This window comes from Boleophthalmus pectinirostris, unplaced genomic scaffold (genome assembly GCF_026225935.1).
Source record: "Boleophthalmus pectinirostris isolate CB_2022bp ecotype Guang Dong unplaced genomic scaffold, ASM2622593v1 HiC_scaffold_7, whole genome shotgun sequence".
NCBI lineage: Eukaryota > Metazoa > Chordata > Actinopteri > Gobiiformes > Gobiidae > Boleophthalmus > Boleophthalmus pectinirostris.
In genome coordinates, this window is record NW_026571473.1 from 2151141 (window position 1) to 2178391 (window position 27251).

Sequence of the window (27251 nt, forward strand, 5' to 3'; positions counted from 1 at the left end):
CAGAGCCTCCACTCATCTTCAATCGTCAGAATGATATTCTTTCACTCTTTTCACATTCTTGTTACTTTGTTCCTCGTCTTTCATTTGTTCTTGATAACACTGCTTTGGTGTTGTATTTGACTCTTTACTCTGGAAACTCTGGAAACTCTAGAAACTCTAGAAACCCTGGAAACTCTGGAAACTCTGGAAACTCTGGAAACTCTGGAAACTCTGGAAACTCTAGAAACTCTAGAAACTCTGGAAACTCTGGAAACTCTAGAAACTCTGGAAACTCTAGAAACTCTGGAAACTCTAGAAAACTCTGGAAACTCTGGAAACTCTGGAAACTCTAGAAACTCTGGAAACTCTGGAAACTCTGGAAACTCTAGAAACTCTAGAAACTCTGGAAACTCTAGAAACTCTAGAAACTCTGGAAACTCTGGAAACTCTGGAAACTCTAGAAACTCGGGAAACTCTGGAAACTCGGAAACTCTGGAAACTCTGGAAACTCTAGAAACTCTGGCTGTGGCCTCATGTTTTTCTTCTTGGAGTCAAAGTTTAAGCCTCTAAACTCCCTCTCTCCCTCCTCCTCTCCCTCTTTCCCAATCTCTCTCTCTCTTTACGCTCCCTCTCTCCCTCCCCCTCTCTCTTTCCCTCTCTCTCTCTCATTCTTTAAACTACCCCCCCGTGTCTCTCTCTCTTTCTCTCTCTTCCTCGCTCCTTCCCCCTCTCTCCCTCCCCTTCTCTCTCTCTCTCTCACCTCCCTTCTCTCTTTTTTCCTCTCTCTCCCCCCTTTCTCTTTCTCTAACTCTCTCTCTCTTTAAACTTCCTCTCCCCCCACCTCTCTTTCCCTTTCTCTCTCTCTCTAAATTCTCCCCCCTCTCTGTCTCTCTCTCTTTCCCTCTCTCTTCCTCCCCCCTCAGTCCCCCTCTCTCTCTTCTTCCCTCTCTCTCTCTCCCTCCCTTCTCTCTCTTCTTCCCTCTCTCTCCCCTCCCTCTTCTCTCTCTTTCCCTCTCTCTGCCCCCTTTCTCTTTCTCTAAACTCTCTCTCTCTCTCTTTAAACTTCCTCCCCCGCACCTCTCTTTCTCTCTTTCCATTTCTCTCTCTCTTTCTCTAAACTCTCTCCCCTCTCTCTGTATCTCTTTCTCTCTCTCTTCCTTGCTCCTTCCTCTGTCCCTCTTTTTCTCTCTTTCTCTCTGTCTCTGTTGTTCCAAATCTTTTAAAGCATTTAGTGTTAAATTGTGGCCTTCAGTTTGGTCTCATTTAGACGTTAAAGATGCACTGTGGAACTTTCCTGCTTGTTTCCATGGAGAAGTTGTTGCTTTCCCTGATGAAATGTGCCGTAAACGTTTAATTATACGATTTTTGTTTTCTGATCTTTATTCTAATGTCATTTCCTCATCACAAACAGAGCTGGACTTGTGTTTTGTTTCATTCATTCATTTAGACTGAGTTCTTTTCTCAAACTGAAAACACTATGGTCCACCTTGTGATGTCATATGGTGATACAGGAAGTGCTTCACTGTGTTTTTAAACAGAATGATTAGGATAATTTCAGCCCTGGAATTGCAAATCTTTACTCACCTAAAGCTAAAGGACCTGTTCAGTTGAAAACTCCCACTTCATGACATCACAAGGTGGAACAGAGCGTTTGGAGCTTTGGGGATGCAGACAAACTAATACAGGGGTGTCAGACTCATTTTGGTCCGGGGGTCGTATCCGACCTACTTTGATCCCAAAGGAAAACTCATGGCATATAAACCCCAAAAATAACAATAAGTTCAAATATTTGTGCAGAGAAACACAAATCTATTACAGAAATCTGTTTTAATTGATGAACTCTTTCTTATTATAATATTCTAATATTATGAACAACCTGAAACTTTAAGAAAAATCCAATTTCAACACAATGTTTGAACATGAACTTGGATGTAAATAGAAATAAGTCAATTTTTGTTGTAAAATCCTGCACTCGGCTCCACTTTTCTCATGTTGGACATTTTTTGATGAGGGTGTCACGGTCAACAGTCAAAACGATCGTCCTTTAAGAGCGTTTGGAAAGAGACAAGTCTTCATTTGTGCTGCTCTGGTGGGAGGGGCCACGTACAGAGACGCTGGAGACGCTGCTGTGATAAACACCACAGAAAATTTAAATATTTTAATAGAAAATATAATTCAAATATTTGAGTAGAAAATCACCCAAGGGCCACATTAAAGGTTTTGGAGGGCCGGATCTGGCCCCCGGGCCGTATGTTTGACACCTGTGCAATAATATGACATGTGACATATAATAGACAGACATGCGTGAATGAAACAAAACACATTTAGATTTTGTTTTTTGTTTGTTTGTTTTTTTGGTGTTGTTGTAAATTGGAGAACACATGAAGTAAAAACGTGTGTATCTTTGTCTCGTTCTTTCGTCCTCCGTCGGGTCCAAACTCTCTGCTCATTTTTAAATCTCTCCCGGTAATAAAACCTAAATCTAGAGCTCGTCTTAAAGGTTTGTCTTTTACATTTCCTTTATACGACAAGGTGCTGGCTGCTAATTAAAAATCTGTCTCCAATTACACAGGAGCCAGGCACACTGTGTGTAAGTGTGAGTGTGTGTACGTGTGTGAGTGTGTGCATGTGTGTGTGTGGGGGGGTGTGTGTGTGTACAGGTGTTTCACTTTCCAAAGCGTCTCTGAGCTCCGGAGGAAAAAAGGAAAAAGAAAGACAAATGTGAAGAGTAAACGTCGTCAGGAGGCTGTGGCTCCTCTGGCCCCCGGGGGCCCGATGCATATGCAGAAGATACAACACAGGAGACGCTCACAGGGAGAGAGAGACGGAGAGACGGAGAGATGGAGAGATGGAGAGATGGGTGGGAGTGTGAGAGAGAGGGAGAGATGGTGTGGGAGGGAGGGAAGGAGGGAGAGAGAGAAGGAGCAAGAAATGGAGAAGGTGGGTGAGAGAGAGTGAGAGAAGGAGGTACAGAGGGATGAGGGGGTGAAGGGGAGGGAGGGATAGAGAGTGAAAGAGAGATGTAAGGAAAGATGGAGAGAGAGGGACAGAGAGAGAAACGAGACTTTGACGTTTAAGAATACTGTTATTATACAGTATGTCACTTAATGAACAGAGGGAGGGAGAGAAAGAGAGGGACAGAGAAGAACAGTGAGGGATGGAGGGAGAGAGAGAGAGAGAGAGAGAGAGAGAGACAGTGAGGGAGAGAGAGAGAGAGAGAGAGAGAGAGAGAGACAGGGAGAGAGAGACAGGATAGAGAAAAACAGTGAGGGAGGGAGAGAGGGAGAGAGAGAGAGAGAGGTAGGGAAAGTGAGAGTAGGAAACAGAGAGACAGACGGCGAGAGCATGGTTATGTTTTTGTTTATTTAGTTTTTTGTTTATTGCACTTACACACTTGCGTCTGCTCTAGAGTGTGGATCAGGATGAATGTTTCTGTCCGAGCTCGACCCACGTCTGACAGAGCAGTGATCAAATCTGACCCGACACAATTAAAATCACACTATTTTCACAGTCCTAATGACACACGAAGGATATTGTTTGTTCCTCAAATGGACACAGAGACACAAAATACAAACTCAGGATACAGAGAAAATAATGATTAGACTTTATTCCTCACCTCTTGTAAATGTAAATGTAAATGTAAAGTGCAGCATCTCATCCACATTATCCATAGAAATTGTCCTCCACAAATAATTACACCAGTCCACAAACTGTTAATTCAGTTTGAGTCACTCTTTAAAAGTAAAAAGGTGGGAGTAGTTCCTCACATGTGTCTGTTACATCCACACAGCGCACGGATCGAGCTGAAGCTGCAGATTCTCCACAGTGGCTCTACTTCCCCAGGACCTTATCTCCAGCCTTCTGTACTTCAAAAATCCTGTGTCTGAAGTTTTGCACCACATTTCCCAAATAATAATCACACAGTTTGGACTTGTGTGTAAACTAGAAGTGCAGAGTCTGATCTTTAAACATTTAATAGTTTCAGAGCGACTGGTTTTACTGGAGACAGGAAACAGCTGACGCACTGATGTGTCCGAGTCCAACCCGAGCCCGAATAGAAGTTCTAAATCAGGAGTGTCAAACTCATTTTGGTCCGGGGGCCGTATCCAACCAACTTTGATCCCAAAGGGGCCGGATCAGAAAACTCATGTCATATAAACTCCAAAAATAACAATAAGTTCAAATATTTGTGCAGAGAAACACAAATCTATTACAGAAATCTTTTTTAATTGATGAACTATTTCTTTTACAAAGTATGATAATATTATGAACAACCTGAAACTTTAAGAAAAATACAATTTCAACACAAAGTTTTAACATGAACTTGTATGTAAATTGGAATAAGTCCATTTTTGTTGTAAAATCCTGCACTCGGCTCCACTTTTCTCATGTTGGACATTTTTCTGATGAGGGTGTCACGGTCAACAGTCGAAACGATCGTCCTTTAGGAGCATTTGAAAAGCAACAAGTCTTTATTTGTGCTGTTCTGGTGGGAGGGGCCACGTACAGAGACACTGGAGATGCTGCTATGCTCAGCACTGCAGAAAATTAACAAGATTTTAATAGAAAATATAATTCAAATATTTTAGTAGAAAATCAGCTGAGGGCCAGATTAAAGGTCTTGGAGGGTCGGATCTGGCCCCTGGGCCATATGTTTGACAGAACTGTTCTAAATATTTGTCTGAACCTGCCCTGTCAGATTTAAGTTGGGTTTCCAAGCTCTAATCTGTACCTTGAGCGAGCTTGCATCTCCACAAACTTGACTCATATTTGACCTGCAGTGCAGATCTAACCATGATTTAAAAACAAACATTTGTGTCATGGTTCATGTTTGTAGTGGTTGTTTTTGCTCAGTTTGGTGTTTTATTTTGACATTTGTTGTGTCTGCTTGTAGTTTAGAGTTTTACTTCGTGTCTTGATTGTTTGCCCCTCCCTGATGTGTTTCTCCTGTGTCTGTGTGTGTTTATACCCTGTGTTCTCCTCTGTTCTTTGTTGGTCCATTGTCTCTGTCAGAGTTTCTTCTTGTCTCGTGTCATGGCAGTTTAACTTCGCGTTTTGGATTTTTTGGTTTTGTCATTAAATACTTTGAAGCAGTCCTGCGTTTTGGGTCCTCCCTCTGTTTCTACGTGACAATTTGATTTCTTCCCCAAATCCAACTCACACTTTAAAATATTTCCTCCACCTCCCACCCACAGCCATCCCAGCGGCATCAACCCATCCCTGGACACATCTCTCTCTTCCTCTGCCTCTTCTCCTCCTCCTCTTCTTCTCTCCTCCTCCTTCTCCTCCTCTGCCTCTATCACGTCACACCTTCTCACTGTACAGCATGTCTTTACACCCCTCCCCTCCTCTTCTCCTCCGTCCCACTCTCCCCCTCTCCTCAATTACCCTCTCCCCCTCCTCCTCCTCCTCGCTCTCTCTCTTTCTCTCTCTCTGTCTGTCTGTCTGTAGCACGTCTGCTCTGTCACATCACACCTTCTCTCTCTGCCACATGTCTTTACCCCCCTCTCCTCCTCCTCTCCCTCTCCCTCTCCCCCTCTTCCCCCTCTCCTCCTCCTCTGTCATCCCTCCATCCTCTCCTGCTGCTCGTGGCCTGTCACTTGTCTTTGGCAGTGGTGTCATTACCGGGCAGCTCGTATCACACTTCCTCCGATAAGCTGTCTCTGTCTGTCTGTCTGCGCCGCTCTCTCCTTCACCCTGCTCTCTCCCTCTCTCTCTCTCTCTCTGTCCTCTGTCTCTCCTTCACCCTGCTCTCCCTCTCTCTCTCTCTCTCTCTCTCTCTCTGTCTCTCCTTCACCCTGCTCTCTCTCTCTCTCTCTCTCTGTCCTCCTTCACCCTGCTCTCTCTCTCTCTCTCTCTCTCTGTCCTCTGTCTCTCCTTCACCCTGCTCTCCCTCTCTCTCTCTCTCTGTCCTCTGTCTCTCCTAACCCTCACTCTCTCTCTCCCTCTCTCCTTCACCCCTCTCTCTCTCTCTCTCTCTCCCTCCCTCTGCCTCTCCTTCCCCCACTCCCTTTCTCTCTCTCCCCTTTGTCTCTTCTTCACCCCACTCTCCCACTCTCTCCCCCGCTCTCTCTTTCTCTCTCTCTCTCTGTCCTCTGTCTCTTCTTCCCCCCACTCTCAGCCCTCTCTCTCTCTCTGTCCTCTGCCTCTCCTTCACCTACTCTCCCTCTGTCTCTCTCTCCTCTCTTTCCCTCTTCTCTGCCTCTCCTTCGCCCCACTCTCCTTCTCTCTCCCCCCTTCACCCACTCTCTCTCTCTCTCTTTCTCTCTCTGTCCTCTGTCTCTCCTTCTCTCTCCTCTGTCTCTCCATCACCCTCATCCTCTCTTTCTCCTATCTCTCTCTCTCCTTCCCCCACTCTCTCCCTCCACTCACCCTCTTTTTCTCTCCTCATCCTCTCTCTCACTGTCTGTCCTTCCCCCAGTCACCCTCTCTCCCTACAACTCTCTCTCTTCCACCTCTCTTTTTTGTCTTACTTTCTGCCCATTTTCTCTTCAACACTCGACATCCACGCCACCTCTCCTTCTCTCCATCCCTCTTTCTTTCCAACTCTCACTCCCCTACTTCCAACTCCTCTCTTCTCTCACTGTCCCTACCCTCTTCCTTCCCTTTTTCCTTACAATTCTTGCTTCCCCCTCTTCTCTCTCTCTCTCTCTCTCTCTCTCTCCTCCTCCTCCTCTCCCTTTTCTCTACGTCCTTCTCCTTCTCTCTGTCCATCTCTGAGCTCCACAGTCGCCCGTGACTGTAGTTTCTGTCGTGGCTGTAGTTTCTTTCATGGCTGTAGTTTCTGTCGTGGCTGTAGTTTCTTTTCATTTCTGGCTGTAGTTTCTGTGTAGTTTCTGTCGTGGCTGTAGTTTCTGTTCTGTCGTGTGTACTGTAGTTTCTGTCACGGCTGTAGTTTCTGTTGTGACTGTAGTTTCTGTCACGGCTGTAGTTTCTGTTGTGACTGTAGTTTCTTTCATGGCTGTAGTTTCTGTGGTGGCTGTAGTTTCTGTTGTGACTGTAGTTTCTGTCGCGGCTGTAGTTTCTTTCATGGCTGTAGTTTCTGTTGTGACTGTAGTTTCTTTCATGGCTGTAGTTTCTGTGGTGGCTGTAGTTTCTGTGTGCTGTAGTTTCTGTTGTGACTGTAGTTTCTGTCGCGGCTGTAGTTTCTGTCGCGGCTGCAGTTTCTGTCGCGGCTGTAGTTTTCTGTCTGCGGCTGTAGTTTCTTTGTGACTGTAGTTTCTTTCATGGCTGTAGTTTCTGTTGTGACTGTAGTTTCTGTCGCGGCTGTAGTTTCTGTCGCGGCTGTAGTTTCTGTCGCGGCTGTAGTTTCTGTCGCGGCTATAGTTTCTGTTGTGACTGTAGTTTCTTTCATGGCTGTAGTTTCTGTTGTGACTGTAGTTTCTGTCGCTGTAGTTTCTGTAGTTTCTTCTTTCATGTGTGCTGTAGTTTCTGTCGTGGCTGTAGTTTCTGTTGTGACTGTAGTTTCTGTTGTGACTGTAGTTTCTGTCGCGGCTGTAGTTTCTTTCATGGCTGTAGTTTCTGTCGCGGCTGTAGTTAGTTTCTGTTGTGACTGTAGTTTCTGTCACGGCTGTAGTTTCTGTCGCGGCTGTAGTTTCTTTCATGGCTGTAGTTTCTGTTGCGGCTTGTAGTTTTCTGTTTTCGTGACTGTAGTTTCTGTTCATGGCTGTAGTTTCTGTCGCGGCTGTAGTTTCTGTTGCGGCTGTAGTTTCTGTTGCGTGCTGTAGTTTCTGTTGTGAGTGTAGTTTCTTTCAGTGGCTGTAGTTTCTGTCGCGGCTGTAGTTTCTGTCTGCTGGTTTCTGTAGTTTTTCTGTCGTGCTGTAGTTTCTGTTGCGGCTGTAGTTTCTGTTGTGACTGTAGTTTCTTTCATGGCTGTAGTTTCTGTTGTGACTGTAGTTTCTGTCGCGGCTGTAGTTTCTTTCATGGCTGTAGTTTCTGTCGCGGCTGTAGTTTCTTTCATGGCTGTAGTTTCTGTTGCGGCTGTAGTTTCTTTCATGGCTGTAGTTTCTGTTGCGGCTGTAGCGGCTCGTGTCGTGTGTCACCATTTTACCTGAGACGTCCCTCGCAGATGTTACCCACAATGCCTTGCTGCGGCGCTCCGGGTTCGTCCCTCCTCATCAAACTTGAACGAGTCCAAACTGAAATGGGAAAGTGACATTTCCTCGGCAGATGCAGAATGAATCCAGGGAAAGTCCTATTAGTGGATTTGTATTGTGCAGTTTTCTTGTGCAGATTTAGGCCAAGCAAAAATGTGAAATAAGTCCAGAACTTTGTGGACGTGTTTGTCGTTTTTTGTTTCTTTTTGATTAGTTCTTGTTACTTCCTGGTTGGAAATGAAGACATCACACACTGAATGAGTCCAAACTGTGACAATAAACAGATATTTTTAGCATGTGTTTTAGTGAAATGAGTGTTTGAGCTTTTAAACACTGGTGTGAGCCACAGTATGAAACGTCACATGTACAGAGCAGGAGGAGGACATAGGGGGTAGGTGAAAACTGACGGTCAGAATACAACTTTAAGTAAATGAATGATGAGGGGACATGAAGAAAAGCCAATCTAAATCTAAATCATTATTAGTCTGATTAGGTTCATTCAGTTTTCTGATAAACTCAACTCAACTTTATTTCTCAACAGTGTTGGGAAGGTTACTTACAGATACCCATACAGATTACAGATTACACACCCCAAAATGTAGTTTGTAACAGAATCCATTAAATTACTTAAAGTGAGTAACATAATCTGAATATTTTGGATTACTTGATTTGCTGTAGAGAAGTAAAGATGAGGATATTTTCACATAAAATGTTTTGTCTGCTAAAAGACAATGAAAAATCCAGACTTTACTGAACCGTATTAAAAATATTATTGATAGAAGACGAGGAGACACAGTCCATGCTGCATGATTTAGTCCTGTTAAATCCTGGTTTAGTCCTGGTTTCGACCAGCTTTAGATCTGGTTTTAGACCTGGTTTAGACCAGGTTTAGACCTGGTTTTAGACCTGGTTTAGACCAGGTTTAGACCTGGTTTTAGACCTGGTTTAGACCTGGTTTTAAACCTGGTTTAGACCAGGGTTAGAACTGGTTTGGACCTGGGTTTACACCTGGTTTGGACCTGGGTTTAGACCTGGTTTAGTGTCCGGCAATGAGTGGAATTACCAAACAAAACAAAACAAAAACAGAATAGCCCAAAATGTGAAAACAGGAAAATACCTCCATGTAATCCATTTATTTCAACAAAGTAACTGTAATCCAATTACCACTCATTGAAACAGTAACTGTAACCGACTACAGTTCCTCATAATTTTAATTACGTAACTCCAGTACATGTAATCTGTTACTCCCCAACACTGTTTCTCAAGCACTTTAAAAACAACAGATGATCAAAATGCTGCACACAAACACAAAACAGTGACGGGTACAAGTAAATATAATACAATACAGATAAAGGTAAAAAGTCAACCCTCAAACTAACCTATACCAACCAAACCTAAAAGACAATGAGAAAAAGTGAGTTTTTAGTCAGTCTGAGGAGCAGAGGGAGCAGGTTCTACAGCCTCAGAGCAGACACCACAAATGCTTCCTCTTCTGTGTAATTCTACAGTGTTTCCCACAGGTTTATACTTTGGTATGATTTTATACTTGTGACTAAGACTGTAGCGTGATTCATATTTGAGTGATTTAATTGAATACAATATTTTGGTGTATAAATGTCATGTATTGCTTCTACTGAACAAAACACAGACCGTAGATTAAAAAGTTGTGCTATATGTTAATGATAATGTATGATCTACATAGGAAGCTGGGTATAGGCTAGTTGCAGAAGATCTGGTTCAGCTCTAGGAGGGAAGTGAGACAGTTTAAACACACAGACCAGGAGACAGTTCTATGGTGCAGGATGTGAGTTGTATTAGATGGTTATAAAGACATGGGATATTTACAATATATACAAGTTTTATAATATTTACAATATTGACCAAAAAAAAAAAATGATTAGGTAATCAACAGTGCGTTGCCATTTATGGATTCACAGTTCAGTATGGTAAAAGGTTGGAGTGGGAAAGTTTATAGTCTGAAGGTGTAGTGAATGGGGTTTGACCAAGTCCTTTTCAGTTATTTATGTATAGAGTGTTGTGTGGGGAGCAGGCTGCTGCGCCTCCTACCACACTACCACCTACTGCACTGTAGAAGGTAGTGATGGTTGGAAGTCTTTAGGCTTGGGGCCTTGGGCAGCTCGCCATTGGGTTCTGCAGGACCATGGGGTGGACGGACCGATGAGTTGAGAGTATAGCCACTAGGGATGGGCATGATTAGTCGATTAATCGATAATTGATCATTAAGAATTTCATCGATTACGTTAATTTTAATCGACAAACCGAATGTAGGTTGCTGTGTGTAGTGTGACCAAACAGGTGTGTACATGTGTCTCTGCACTCAGAAGGAGCGAAACACAAACAGTGGGTCAGTCTGTAACGTACTGAAGCACAAATGTGGATTTAACGATGACTTGTACAAGAAATTCCACACTTTCCTTTGCGTTCGGGACAAGTGTGAGTCCATGTGCACAGTGTACAAAGCAGCACATATGTTTCGGTGTCCAGTGGGAAAAAGTTTTACCAGGTGAGAGTCGCTCAATGTCGATGACGAGTCCCCACCTCCCTTCTCCCGTACAGTGTCCTGGTTTTGACAAACACAAATCTGGTCACACTAACCTGTATTCACCTGAGTCATGTCTTTTAATCCAACAGAAATTGAACCACATCAGCGACACAAGAGCTGTAGTTTTATCTTCGCTTAGTTTATGCAAATTAGTGATGCGGTTTTAAGTTTTGTTTCTGTGAGAGTTGTACAAAACTGAATTAAACATATTATAATGTCAAACGGATTGATGTGGCTCTAGAGTCGTTACGGTTTATATGTCGTAAAGTTGAATTTATGTATGCAGATTAGTAGTGCAGATAATGATGATCATTTTAATATAAAAAAGTTAATGATTAATCGATAATCGATCGTTAATTCTTCCAATGATCGATTAAGAAATTTCATCGAATGCCCATCCCTAAAAGCCACAGATGATTGACAAATGGATGGATGGAGGAAGGAGAATGGAAAATGGAACGTGGCCTGAATGGGACAGGACCAATAATCAATCATATGTCCATCATCTATATTCTATTCAAATCAATATTAAATACTAAATTCAATTTGATTCCATGTACATGTTAATCTAATCATACAATCAGTATTCAATGTTCATAAAGGTAAGAGTACTCTTGATTACTGCACCATAAATCACAATGCAAAACAAGTTCAGATAAATCAGTCAGTGCACATTAACTTCATAAATGTTCATAATACAAAAGGCGATAATGAATAAGAGTGAACCATTCATATGCTCGGAGGCTAGCACTAGTTTACTAGCTCCGAGAAGCAAAACAATGAATGAACTCACCATGATACTCTGCATCGAACAAATGGCAGAGGCACCTGAGTAGCAGCTTCTAGGAGGCGTCAACACACAACACTGGTGTATATGGAGCGCGCCATATTAAAAGGAAGGAACGCTGCTAAGTTCCGCGATATTTCATGCCGCAAGTAATAAGGCAGAAAGGCACAGAGAACCCCGAAAATCACCTGGGTTACAGTAACATTACAAGCATAAAATGTCATTTGTTTTACCAATTTTTTTGCTTAGTTAGTTTTGAAAATTAGACAATGGGGTGAAAACTAGACGACCGGGGATGCAGAGTTTCATTTATTCATGAAAAACACTGATTATACTCAGTTTCTTCTGCACAGACCTGCACCAGGGCAGATATCACGTGACACTTCTGAGGGAAGAGGCACTGAGGGAGTGTGACGTCACCATCAGCGTTCAGCTCCAGTCAAATGAAGCTCACTGAGGTTTGCAGTTATAAGAGTGAATTTGGAGCTGAGTTCCATATTAGGAACTGATTTACAGACAAAATACAAAATAAAAATCCTAGGATCATGTGTCGCTGGTTAATACGAACATTTTAAGACCAAAATGACAAGGATCACAGCAGCAGGTACAGAGAGAGGAGACACAATATTCAATGTTCAGTTCTTCAGAAACGGAAAAACTAAAAAACTAAAAACCCTTACATTCTTCATTCTCATTGAGCTTATTTTGATACAATCATAAACAATAAACTTCTGTACCTTCTTTATCATTATTTGTTTGTGTGACCAAAATACAGCAGAATACAAAACCAAACCAAAACCAAAACAAAAAAAAGAAAGAAATTGGATTCAAATTATATTTAGTCTACATAGTTTGTTATTTATTTTTCTATATGTAAATATTTGTAAAGTTTCGTCATCAAGGTACAGAAGCAACCACATCATTTTTGAATTTTTGAAACTCATGAACTGTCATGAACAGGTGAGGGATAATATAACTTATTTTCTTCTTCCTTCTCCTTTTCAAGAAATGTGCCTTTCTGTCGTTCATCCTGTACATGTAGTGTGTAAAGGATTATTGCTTCTCTCTTGGCACAAACTTAAAATAAAAACAAATCAAAACAGTGAATTGGATCCAGAGTCAATGGAGGCAGACGTGGCCACATGTTCACTTCCTGTTCTGAACGCGGCGCCAGAGGGTGAGCTCTGTCCGTTTCTATTTACAGTGTGTGCCCCTGTCACTCAGCTGTGCCCGGGTGCCCTTTAAAGACCAGGCCGAGGGCACAGGGGCCTCAAATGGCCTGTGATGTTTACCCACACTGTGCCCACTGCCAAACACAGGAACGCCAAACACACAAATGCCAAACACAGGAACAAACGCCAATCACACAAACCCCAAGCACACAAATGCCAACGCCAACCACACGAACACCGACCACACAAACGCCAACCACATAAACCACACAAACACCAACCACACTAACGCTGACCACACGAACACCGACCACACGAACACCGACCACACGAACACCGACCACACGAACACCGACCACACGAACACCGACCACACGAACGCCAACGCCACGAACGCCAGCCACACGAACGCCAACCACAGGAACCACACAAACTCCAACCACACGAGTGCTAATCAAGTGTCTAATGCCAGGCTCCAGGGTGACGTGATGTGTCCTGGCAGCCCGGGCCCTTGGCTGCCAAAACCGACGCCCGCTCTCTGCCCGCTACAGCCCCTCTCTCACTTTCTGTCCCTCTCTCTATCCATCCAGCTCTCTCTCTTCCTTCATCCTTTTCTTCTCTTTTCCCACTCTCCACCCCATTTTGTCTCTCTCTCGTCCCCTTTTCCCTTCTCCTCTCCTCCTCTTTTTCACCCTCTTTCTCCACCCAACTCCGAATCTCTCTCCTCCTTTACCCCTCCATCCCTTTTTTTCCACCCTTCATCTTCAACTCTCGCCACCTCACCCCCCTTTCTTCTTCTCCCTCTGCCTCTCTCTTTTCCTTTCTGTCCCAGCTCACCCCCTCTCTGTTTCTCCGTGTTGTTCTCCTCTTCGTCCTCCTCCCTCTCTCCTCCTCCTCCCCCTCTCCTCGTCCTCTCGTCGGGGTGGGGGTGTTGATGATCCTGGGCTGTGAGTGGACATACACATGTAGGTCATTGCATATGTAAATGTGTGATTAGGGGCCGTGGTGCCAGGACACATTAGCGGCGCTGTGCCCTCAGCAGGCGCCTGTCACAGCGCTTTAGCGGCTCATGCTAACATTTGTCAAGCTAACACGCGGGCACTGAAAGCAATGCCCCCGCGCCCCCTCGCACTCTCCTCGCGCCAACACACACCTCAGCCTGCGTTTGGGCACAGGGCCACGCACACCGCAACGTTTACATTCACATTCAACAAGACACACTGGGCTTGTGTCTGGCTTTAATAATAATAATACTGCAGACGTCTGAAGTGACCGTCCACCGCTAAAAGCATTTTAACATTTTTAAGTGAGGAACAGCAGAGTCACAACATCTCGGCTCAAGTCCAGATATTGTTCAGATGTTTGTCAGACTTTTGTACAGTGACTTCCTGCTGAGGCTCAACTCGATCTTGCATCACGTTTTACTCGTACTAGACTCTACTCACGCTGACGTCACAAACCAGGAAGACGTTTGGAAACATGCGACGACAACTTCCGACGAGCTCTTTTCGCGGTGTAAGTCTGACAAAATCTCGGAGAAAATGTCACTGTTTTCTTCATCTCCATGTCATTGTAGTGTTCTGCTATGTTCGGCTAATCAACAATTCCAACCAAACCTCAGTTTTCATCATTTCCCACTGACACACAACTCCAAGTGCACTGGGTACATGTGATTAGAAGAGATGAGGCGCCAAATTCCAGATGGTTCCAAACTGCACATACTAGGGATTAGGGATGTAACAATATCTAAATCTCTTGCGATATTCACGCAATATTTTCACAATATACGTCTGACGGTACGAAATGTATTGTGATGTTTTGTGGAGGCTGTGAACAAAACTGTGAATCCGCGACTTTTTCCTCTTAAAATGCCTTGACAAGACTTAATCCAAAGAACTAAGACTTAAAAGTGTTAGAACTGTTATTACTTCTTGTAGTTTACACTGAAATGGAGCAAAGGATCATGGTCTATGTAGTTCTCTCTGTCTTTTTTTTTTTTAAGCTGTTGTTGCACCATAACTCTTTATTCACACAAAGACACTTGTAATTCAATATATTGTGATGGTCCACGATATTATTGTGAGAACTTTGACGATACAATATCACGATATTTCAGTTATTGTTACACTCCTAAGATGCGGTCTTCATTTTACTGCTGATCACATTTACTTCTGTGGGTTTGAGCACAGTCGGTGAGTCCAGTGTCGGGAACTGGACACAAGTGTGACAGAAGCGTGAATAGAGCCTCTAAATGTTCTTAATGTACTTTTTAATATTGCTTATTTATTATTATTCTCATCTCTTTTACTCACTGGGTCTCGAGGAACAAAAATTCGTTGTCATGTGTTTCTCTCACATGCTTGAATGACTAGTAAAGAACCTTGGACTATGAACCTTGCCATCCAAATTTCTCAGTACGATATTTTCACAATACGCATCTCACGGTACGATATTTATTACGATATTTTGTGGAAGCTAATTAAACTGTGAATATGTTACTTTTCCTCTTAAAATGCCTTGACAAGACCAAAGAACCAAGATTAAACGTGCTTAGATGAAGGAGAAGGAGAAGAAAAAATTGAAGGAGAAGGAGAAAGAGGATTAGAAGGAGAAGAATGACCTCACAACATTCTATAGGCCAATATTATTAAATACAGATGGGTGCAGCTAAAATTAATCGTTTTAAAGTGCAGATTTTTGTTGTGATACCGTGAGTTCTTGGGTCTCGTCACGAACAGAAACGATCAGGTTCAGCATTTGTGAATTCACCTTTTAGTTTAGTTTTCTAACTAAGTACAATGTAATCAATGAGAAAAAAATGTCAATGAATATGATATAATCACACTCTAGAATCTGACAGTTTCAGGATGGTACAAGATCTCGTGCCACAAGATCTCGTGAGACAAAATTAACCACAAGATCATGCACATGAGAAAAGTGATCTCCATGTGTTTACATTTAGATTTGTCCAAAAAGAGTCACGTGTTGGTGAGTTTCAGCTCTTACAGTTCCAAAAAGCAGCACTAGAATGGAAACAAAACTCTGAAATTAAATAAATAACTAAATTGTGAGGCCAAAACTGAAACTGAACCATGAAATGTTCAATTTCCAATTTGCTGGATTAGGAATTATGTTAAAATCTCGTTTTCGTGGACCCAATCTTGTATTTCGTCTTGTGGAAATAGTGTCTCGTCCCACTCATAACCAATAACTGTGGATTATTATGATATAACTTGGATATTTTAAAGTAAACACCAATATTGTATCTGTCTATCTCAACAGATGGATCAATATTATCAGTTTGGCTGATATTTGCACTTTTTCGTAGGGACGGGACAAGATCTCCGAAGACGAAATTGCCAGAAGATTCTGCACACATGGGAACAATTATGTTGTGAGATTTACCTTTAGCTTTGACAAAATAAAGAGTCAAGAGTGGTCACTTATACAATTTGAGAAGAAAAAGCAGTACTACACTTCATAGTGAAAGTGAAGCCTTTAATTGTGAAATGACTGCAGTACTTATTTATTACAACTTATGTACACTTGTCGTCTTGTCTCGTTCTCATGGACCCAGTCTCACCGTGTGTCTCGTCCTACCCCTACTTTTAAGTGTATCGACAATCGAAGACTATGCATAAAGCTTTATTTGAACAGTTCATTGCAGTGAGGACATTGCACAAAATGTAACTTCACAGCCCTCATCCATTTTGTAATAAACAGGGATGTGAATGTTCTTATAATTTGGGGGAAATATTGAAAACTCGCCTTGCAATATGGGCTCAAAAATACTGGCAGAGCTTTTTCTTCGTCTTAAAAATGTGAAAAACAGAACTAGTCCATTTTAAACAGTTTGCAGTGGTGCAGAGTTATGCCTATCATCCTAATTATTCACCATGATGAGTTTATAAGAGCTTTTCACAACTTTCACACACCAGAGCAGTTTTTTTCTGTCACAATAATGATAACAACAACTATCATGCCAACTTATTAGATGCAGACAATACACAGTTAACTATTTGGACCTCAAGAGCTGCTTGTACAATATCCACTTTATTCTGGCTCACACACTTTTGTCTCTAAATGATTCTAAACCTCACTTTTTTTGTGACGACACTTCCGGTTAAACAGGGATCCCATTCATGTCAGTGGAGAATTTGGGAAACGTTTTGCATCTGAAATATGACATAAAGTCGGTTCACATTTGTGTTAAATGTTCAATTTTTATGTGCAACAACAAGTAAACACTGCACCAATTCTCTGGGAGCTTTAGAACGTTTTTTTTTTTAGTCTGTATTAAACTTATTTACTTATTTGATTGGCAAAATAATAAATGACTGTGGCGCAACTTCCAGAATAATGTGGAGATCTGTAGTGAGGAAAGACACATTTTGGTCAGATGCTTAGAAAAAATCAGGTACAGGGCCTTAATATTCTATAAAAATCGATATGTCTTTTGTAAGTGGCACAGAAGCTTCACAGCGTCAGTGATAATTCTTGTGTCTCCATGCGTCTGTAAATGCATTCGCTTGATTAATGAAACCGTGGATTGTTTCTGAGGATTCAAGTGTTGAATCGTCTCTAATTTCGAGGTCACATGTTTGTTCTGCATCAGTGCCCCTGTCACTAACGCCCCGGTCACTAACGTCCCTGTCACTAATGCCCCTGTCACTTCTGAAGAGTCACTGCACAATATGGCCCCATTTAAATGAGGGCGCACGTTTGGCTGCGACCCCCCCGTGCCGGTCCAGACTCCTGTGTTAAGTTCATTACGGCTCATTCGGGATTCGCCGGAGTAGATCACGTGACGTCACAACATGTAAATGAAGCTTCAGAACGGAGCTGGAGGGCAGGTCATGTTTCATTTTTGACCTGGTTTATGCTTCATACCTCTAAAATGACCTATTCACATCGAAGTGCGTAAGACAGGATTTCATTTTCGTTTCTCTAATTATTAATGTTGTTCTGGTACCATTTGTTGGGGATACTTGGCCTTAGTGTAATCACTGATACCGATACCACTCCGATACCACAGTGTGAAGAAGTAGACTAAAGGCCGCTGCACACTACAGGAGAATTTGCCCGATTTTGTCTACGATTTGCTTCTCCCTGAGTTCGAGCGTTTTTTTTCGTGAGCGTTTTTGAAGCCGCTGCGCTCCTCGTGTGTGTGTCAGTGTGACTCTGAGCTGCTCTGTCAGATCATAACCACCAACACTACTACAACAGCCAGTAAAAGAAAGAATCAGGAGCAGAGGAGTGACGGACACAGAGGCGCAACATACAAACTCGGGAAATATCGAAAATAATGAGAAGACTTTATTCCTCACCTGTCGTAAAGTGGAAAAATTTAAAGTGCAGCAGCTCATCCACATTATCCATAGAGATTGTCCTAAAATGAAACTGAAACCCATGAATAAATATGTAAAATAATCCTCGTTAGCATTTGTAACGAGTGGAACAATAGGCCCTGGTTGGTGGCAGTCGGGGGCTGGTGTAATGGGCGCACCCATAGCTAATGATATGGATTTTTTGAAGCCGATGTGATACTGATATAACAAACTTTAGAGGTGTCGATAGTTGATATAAAAGCAGATATATTTAAAGATGTAAAAATTTAGGTTTGGCTCTACTTGGTTTTAAATTGTGTTTGTTTAGGTGACATTTATAGTTATTCTGTCTCTTTACATCATATTTAAAGACAGCAGGTCGGCCTGATGATATTTTTCCATCACATTCTAACCAGTAAAGAAAGTAAGTAAAAACAACCACTATCAGCCTTTAGTGTTAAATGCTGCGCGTCGTGGTAATTATATGTATAAATGCAGAATATTCACACCTCTAGTCACAGCTCATTTACATATCAGTGCAGGTCCAGTCACATGTACAGACACTAGAGTCACTTTACACTAGACCAGTGTAAGAAAACAGACTGTTTATGTGGGAGCTACAGCAGCTAAGAGTTAAACATGAGAAAGAACCAAAAGTAACTTCAAAATTAAAATATTTGCAACACTCAGCGCTCACACAGGCTCCTCTCAGATCACAAGTCTGCACTAATAAGTGAAGTTCTCTTTAATTTATAGTTAATATCTTAGATCAGACACAAGAGCGTTAAAAGCAGCGCCTCAGTACAGTCTGTACGTCCTCCTGCTCCTTTTTCAGACACAAATATAATCTGCGTGACATTTAGTTTTGTTTATTATTGTAGAAAAGACATATTTTTTTTTGTTTGTTTTTATATCTATGTATTTATGTTTTCTGTGTACGTTCTATGCATTCCTGTCTGAATAAACATTCATCAGTCCATTAATTCATTCATTCTTAGAGCAGATGCTGAGAGTGCACGGGTGTAAACAAGTGCACATGAGTGATGTGAGTCTGGGGGTGCGTGCGAGACAAATTACTCCGTAGATAAATATTGATGCGGTGCCACATTTTAGGACTTTTATTTGTCATTAAAATAGATTAAATGGACATAATATACAGAGTGTAAACTGTATAACGAGGTATAACATTCCCACGTGCACTATCAGCTACATTTTGGCCGATAACCGATATGTCTCCAAGTCAGAAGTCCTCAAAATGGTGCCTAGGAAAACAAAACAGAAAACTACCACCCAGTAATATGTATATAATATAAGTGAGTGTTGTAGTGTAGACTACTGCAGTGCGGCTGGGGTTGTGTTGGAAAGCAGTCCCTCAGCCAATAGTCCTCAAAATGGCTCTTTGAACAGGAAACTGGAACCCATGAATAAGTCTATAAGATAATCCTGGTTAGCATTTGTTCTTGTGTTGTAGTGTGGAACAATAGACCCCGGTGGGCTGCAGAGGGGGTGGTGTTATGGTGGAAAACGTACCCACACTTGGCTGGTGCTAATTGGACAGAGCATCTCATTATGTGGCACCTCTCACAGCGACTGTCATCTTAACACTGGAGCAGATGAAAGGGCCGGCTCCTCTCCTCTGACCCTGGACTGGTGGAGATGTCATTTACAACCACACTTTTCCCTTAAAGCCGAGGGAGCCAGCTTTTCTCCAATAAATAAGTGAATAGAGATGAACAATAACCCAAATGTTGTGATTTCTCATAGTCAAAAGTCTCAGAGTAATATCGTGGATTTTTTCAATACTTTTTCAATTATCAAATTATATATATCAAATTACAAGTTGCTTTGATTGAAGGTGTACTGTGTACATTTTTCTTTGGGGTCCATCACCTGTTTGTTTCTATGGAGATGTCATTGCTCTGCCTGGAATGTTCCACAGTATGACACTATACAATTATTATACAAAAACCCTCCACCAGAGAAGTTACACAGTGCACCTTTTAAATTCATACTGTATTTTCTGGGCTATTGAGCGCGTTCTTAAGCCTCCAACCCCATCAAAAAACAACTGCGCGCCCCACAATCCAGAGCGCCCAGAGACTTCAGTAAATTACAAAGCCGCACCATCCGTAGCGCACACAAACTCACACAGAGCAGACAACGACCGCACGGCGAAAAACACCCACAGACACACTCATCACTCCACAAAAGCGAGTGCAATGTGCCACTTCTAGACACAACTGAACAACTGAGTCACTGTGAACACGCCGACAATCCAGTGGTCCCAGACAGCACCCTCCCTACACGCCACAACTGAACAAAGCCCAGAGTCACCGTGAACGAACAAACAAACAAACCACTCACCCATCACACTGTTGGGTTTCCTTTAAAGTCTGGTGAGGTTTATTTGTGAAAAAAGTTTGAAAACAGACCATTTAATGACAGTGCGTCTTATAATCCAGAGCGCCTAATAGCCCGGAAAAAACGCTAGTTATGGTGCAGCAACAGCTAAAAAACAGAACTACATAGACCATGATCCTTTGCTCTGTTTCTTTCCAATCTACATGATGAAACAACTGTTATTTAGCATTTTTACATCTTAATTTTTTTTAACCTCCTCAAAATATTGCGTTACATATCTTACTGTGAGATGCAGATCGTGAAAATATCGTATCAAGGGATTTGGATATCATTACATCCTTATAAATTAATTCTTTCTCATAAATAATAGTTGTAAAACTAGTGCTTAGCATCTGCATTCAGTTTTAAAACATTGTGTAAATCACAAACCAATAAGAAAGGTTTGATTATGTTTTTTTCTAAAAGCTGCATTGTGTAACTTTTCTGATGGAGGGTTTGTCAGATGCTTTTCTCCATGAAGATGTTATTGCTTTGTTTGGAATGTTTCACAGTATGGCATTAAACTATCTACTTTCTATCTTCATGGAGACCAAGCTCCAGGTCAGATCTGTGGAGAGGCGACTCCGCTCACAGTCAGAATGTTGTTTCATAGCTATTTTTGAGCTAAAAAACACCTGTAATTAAATAACTGTAAAGTCGAGCTGTTCAATGTCACATTTTGGAACATTCCAGGCAGAGCAAAGACATCTCCATAGAAACAAGCAGGTAACGCACATCTGACCAAGAAGTTACACAATGCATCTTTCAATACAGTAGTATTGTATACAATATAGTATAATCTTCCAAAACAGTTTAGTCACTGTAGTCACTGTTTGCCTGGGGTCCACAACTCACACTTCTCCAATACTTTACAAAAATGTGAGTCTGGTCACTGTTTATGTGAGTCTGGTCACTGCTCATGTGAGTCTGGTCACTGTTTATGTGAGTCTGGTCACTGCTCATGTGAGTCTGGTCACTGTTTATGTGAGTCTGGTCACTGTTTATGTGAGTCTGGTCACTGCTTATGTGAGTCTGGTCAGTGTTTAGACCTGAGTTCAGATGGGTCGATGATTGACAGGTGGATTAACCAATCAGAGACACGCATGATCTGTCTGTATCAAAACAAAATATTGCTGCTTATATAAGGGAAAAAAAACTGACTCTTGTGAGCTTTAAATCATCTCCTAATGTTGTTCCCTCCTCAAAAACAGACCTGGAGTTGTTTTTGTTACATCTCCAAAGCTCCAAATGTTCTGTTCCACCTTGTGATGTCATGAAGCGGGAGTTTTCAAGTGAACAGCTCCTTTTACATTTTGGTTTGGTAGAGGTTGGAAATTCCAGGGTTGAAAGTATCCAAATGTTTCTAGTGAAGGTGCGTTGAGTTTAAAAACACAGTGGAAGAAGAGCTCAGTCTAAATCTGCAGGTTTGTGTGTTAAAAATGTGTGAATGAAACAAAACACAACTCCAGGTCTGTTTGTGATGAGGAAACTACGTGATGACATAGATCAAAAATAGTATAACCTGGGCCCTTTAATCGTAAAAATAAGAGATAAAAGATGCTTGGCCCAATTAAAATATCACACAATTACTATGTTGTTGTCATGGCAACCTGTCCTCTCCTCACCAACCAAAACAACACATAAAAACTGTTGAAATGCAGTGTTTCTTTTCCGTGTGTTTTGCTTTTTATTCCCGACCTCCTCTCTCCTCGTCCTCTCCTTTAACCGCGTCACGAGCAGCTTTGCCCCGAGCTGTTTGCAGGCGGCCATTGCGACAGGGCCGCACCTGTCACGCGGCCTCTCCGTACACGTGTCACTTCTGTTTTACTCGCGCTAACGTCTTCCACGAGTTTACCCGAAGCCCGCAAAGGTCAGCGGCGCCTGCTCTGTGCTGGAGGGCTCATTACAGGACGAGGAGATCTGCACCAAAATAAACAGCTTAATATAGTTTTGGATTGTCGCCATGACGATGTTCAGACGAGATTCAAGTAATTCTAAAAATGTGTGAAAAGGTGCCTGTTCTGGTTGAGGCTGAAGTGTAATAAACAAAACATTTTAGCTTAAAGGGCCCATATGACGCTGTTTTCTGATCTACTGTGTGTTCTAATGTTGTTTCCTCGTCACAAACAGACCTGGAGTTGAGTTTTCTTTCATCTCTCAAACAGAAAACACCCTGTTCCACCTCGTGATGTCATGTGGTGATACAGGAAGTGCTACACTGTGTTTTTCAACTCCATACACCTAGTATCATTTGATTAATTTCAGACCTGGAATTGTCAATATCTATTGAACTAAAAAGTAAAATGAGCTGTTCATTTGAAAACTACCTCTTCATGACATCACAAGGTGGAACAGAACATTTTGAGCTTTGGACTGTTTTTTTTTTTTTTTTAAAGGGGTTAGGGGTCTGCCACCTACTTGTTGCTATGGAGATGTCATTGTTATGCCTTGAATGTTCCACGGTGTGACATTAAACATCTTTACTTTACATTTATTCCATAACATGTAGGTATGTGCAGAAATATCAAAATATCAATATAGTATCAGTTAATGTGATGATACAGTATTGATATCATGGTCTGCTGTATCAATGTATCACCAGGAGTATTTTTTGGTATATTTCACTTTTTTTGTTTTGTTACAGCTACAGTTTTGTTGTTTGTTTAGTGGAAGGAAACTCGTTTAAGCGAAACATTTGACATTTTCACTGTTTTGATGATTAAAATATGAACTTTACACAATAAGTGGTTTAACAAAGACTTTTAGTGTCACAGCCACGATTTAGACTTTATTTTTATTGAACCGTCACAAATCAATTTGAAATATATCATATCAAATCGAAAGTTCACTGTATTGAAATATGTATCATATCAGCAACTTCTTAATGATACCCAGCCCTAACTACAGGTGGTTTTATAGCTATAAAATTCCTAGAAAAACAGGCATTCTGACTGTGAGCGGGGTCGCCTTTCCACAGATCTGACCTGTAACTTGGTCTGGTTTGGTCTCCATGAAGATAGAAAGACTGCGAAACATTCCAGACAAAGCAATAAGCAAGTAAAGACTCTTTTTTGTGCTTGTATGTGATTGAGGTAGTAGTAGTAGTAGCAGCAGTAGCAGCAGCAGTAGTAGTAGTAGTAGTAGCAGTAGTAGTAGTAGTAGTAGCAGTAGTAGTAGTAGTAGCAGTAATAGTGGTAGCAGAAGCAGTAGTAGTAGTAGTAGCAGTAATAGTGGTAGTAGCAGCAGTAGTAGTAGTAGTAGTAGTAGTGGTAGTGGTAGTGGTAGTAGCAGCAGTAGTAGTAGTAGTAGCAGCAGCAGCAGCAGTAGTTGTAGTAGCAGCAGTAGTAGTACTAGTAGTAGTAGTAGTAGTTGTAGTGGTAGTAGTAGTAGCAGTAGTAGTAGTGGTAGCAGTAGTAGTAGTGGTAGCAGTAGCAGTTGTAGTAGCAGCAGTAGTAGTAGTAGTAGTAGTAGTACTAGTAGTAGTAGTAGTAGTAGTAGTAGTAGTAGTAGTGATGGTATCAGTTTTCCCTGTTTTTACTTCCATTGTCCTTTACTTTGGAGTATCTAACAGAAAAATGCTCACATGTTTGGAGTGATTGTATTTTAGAGCAACACAAAACCCACAGTGAATAAATACTAGAGGAATATGTTTAATGTCATACTACGGAACATTCCAGGGAACACAATAACATGTCAATGAAGACCCTCCTCCAGAAAAGTTGCGCAGTGCATCTTTAAATAAAAATAAGAAAGCAAATAGCATGTACGCACAACGTTCTATTTGTCTCTAAAACCAAAATTATTTCAACATATTTCCAGCCTCTACATTCCAGTTTTCTTCCCAGTTTTCCTCGGCGCTTGTACATGATTGTTCCAGGATCCGGTGGTGCGGCGAGAGAGCGGTGTGGAGTCTGGCAGACAGTGGCTCGGTGCCAAGCTGCCGGTGATCCATGTTGGCACAAACACAAGACGAAGGCGTAGCAGGAAGTTCGATGTCATGTAGAACCGTGATTAAGAGAGGAGCGGTGCTTTTCCTCGCGCCCGCCGGGAGACCACCTCACTGTTTCAACACAACTGTACCCGCAAAAATGGAAAATATATCATAAAAGGAATGGAGAGTGCCATAACTCAGAGCCAGGCTACAGTTCCAAGCACAGCACTAAAGTCTGAGGCCAGAGGACGTTGGGCTTTTGTTTTCATTTACGTTCAAGATTATTTAGTGCTTTTCCGTCTCCGAACTGCTTTCATTGGTTAGAATTACTCGTGTTAGCCAATGGGAGCTTGGGACGTCCTCGAGCTTTAGTGTTTGTCATTGTCAAGTGAAGAAACAGTAGAAATGTTCTGACCAATAAGAAAATATATATAGTTATTGCTTGAATAAAAATGCTCTGATGAAGCCATAAATTTGTGAACTGTGGTTTGTGGTGCTAAGAAACTTGTGTTAAACATACTTTTAAATATACACTCGGCAGTTATTTTTATTGAAATGTAATATTTCAAGCAGGGGTATTGCAAAAAATATGTACATTTTCTTATTTTTGTACACCTCTTTTTTATTCATAGTCTCTGTGATTTACCAATCTACATCAACCAGACAGACAGACACAACAAATTAAATAATGAACTCAAATTACAACCAAAGAATAAACCTTACTGACCAAAAAGGAGACACAATATAACAATAATTAAACAAACAAAAAACAAACAAAAAAACAGGATAAACAGGTAGGACCATAGCAAAAGGAGAAATTTTATTTTATTTGGTCGAATACTTTTTATCCAAGCTGCTTCTTTGGTTCTGGTCAGATGCTGGTGGACACTTCTATCTGTCTGCAGAAGCTGAGAAAAAGAGCTAACTACACTGAAACTATTCTGAAACGACCACATGCACATGTTTACAGTTTCTGTTTGTTAGTTAGGCCTGTTGAACTTGCAGTGAATGTGGGATCATCATCAGAATCATTCAGGTCCCTGATGGGAGACTCACACCTCTGGACCTGACCTGGCTATCCCTGTTGTTCTCTTTGTTTGTTTTGTTTTAGGTTTGAAGATGGAATTGTAAATACGAGACAGATGATATCTGAGGCCTCTGTTTCTGTTCAAAGATGGATTGACTTTCTTCACAAAAATAGCTTCTTTAACTCCCCTCTTAAACCAATTCTTTTCTCTGGCTCAGATCTGTACCTCACTGTCCTCAAAGGAGCAACCTGAGGCTTTTAGGTGGAGATGTACGGCAGACTGAGGTCCTTTTAGGTGGAGATGTACGGCAGACTGAGGTCCTTTTAGGTGGAGATGTACGGCAGACTGAGGTCCTTTTAGGGGGAGATGTACGGCAGACTGAGGTCCTTTTAGATGGAGATGTACGGCAGACTGAGGTCCTTTTAGATGGAGATGTACGGCAGACTGAGGTCCTTTTAGATGGAGATGTACGGCAGACTGAGGTCCTTTTAGGTGGAGATGTACGGCAGACTGAGGTCCTTTTAGGGGGATATTTGTCCTGTGTTGTTCTCTCGTTTGTGTTGGTTCATCCTCTTGTGAAGTTTCTCCAGTGTGGTGTTCACTTCAGTCTGCACTACACTGAATGGAGTAGAGCACAGTGGTTTGTTTGTGGCTTGGTGCTGTGTCTCTGGATGAACCAGTTTCTGTCTTTAAATGTTTGTAGGTTTGAAATTAAATTTCTCCTTTTGCCGTGGATTGTACCTGGATGATGAGAGATTTTACACAGGACCATGTATACATATTTTTTGTATTTTTTTCTACCATGTTATAATGTTGTTCTTTTCAGACATGTTTTTGATGAGAGGTTTTATATTCCATCCATGTGTGTATATAATACAAAAACGTGATACAAAACTGTACACTACAACTTCACAAACCTGTTGTGATGTGCAGTAGTTTCATTAGCGCTGAGTGTGTTGGGATAGTGCTCTGAAGGGGGAGTGACTTCACATAAAGAGTGAAACTTTGTTGTGTTGCAGGTATTACCCTATGGAAGTGTAATAGCCCCTCTTTAAGAACAAAACTTTGAATTAAGTTTGAATATTTTGAAGGCTTTTATTTTTTAGTTGATTTTCTTAGTTGAATTATTTATTTATTTATTTATTTGAGATTGTCTTTTTTGTTCTTTACAAGTTTTGACTCTATATAAATAAATGTTTTCAAATATTTCAGTGGACCAAGGTTTTTTCCCGCTCTGCTTGAGTTTTTAAGTGCTCTTCAAAAAATGTTTCATAGCTCCCAAAAATAGTGTTATTATTATTGTCATTATTTATTATTATTATTATTATTATTATTATTAATCCTGTGAAAGTTTTGAACCGTATTTTGACTTTGAGTAAATGTGTCTTGACTCTGTTGCGTTTTGTCTCCCGTCGTCTGAACTCCAGTCAGTTTAAGAGCCCTGGAGAGACTGACCTCAAATGAGTGTGCAGCAGACACAATACTGTTTCCTGTTTAGTTTCATTACATTTCAGCAGTTGGTTTATTTAGTTTATGTTTTCCAAACAATGTATTTGACTGTGAATGGAGAAGGCTTTAGATTACACTGTGACGTAGAGCTGGGAAGAAAAATGGAACATGTAAAAATGCACTCGATCGCTCTTTATTGTTGTTTTGGACTTGTTGAAAAAGTCAGTACTGGCACATTTTCTACACTTGAGTTTTTTAAAGATACACTGTGTAACTTTTCTGCTGGAGGATCTGCCACCTGCTTGTCTCCATGGAGATGCTGTGGCTGTTGTTATACACTGCTGTCTGATTATATCATCACCGGGATCATGTGAAGATCAAGATCGTGAATATGACATTTTTACTTTGTTTTACTCAGATTAAGATTAAGTCATGACAAAAAAACACATAAAAATGTAATAAAAAAAAAAAAAAGTATATAATAAAAAATATTTAAAACCACACACACACTTGTATCAC

General features: G+C 41.4%; 1 protein-coding gene across 1 annotated transcript in view; it reads left to right on the forward strand.

The window, feature by feature from the left end:
• Nucleotides 1-27251, forward strand: part of nek7 (NIMA-related kinase 7) — a 223321-nt gene that overhangs the window by 80542 nt on the left and 115528 nt on the right. The window lies entirely within an intron of this gene.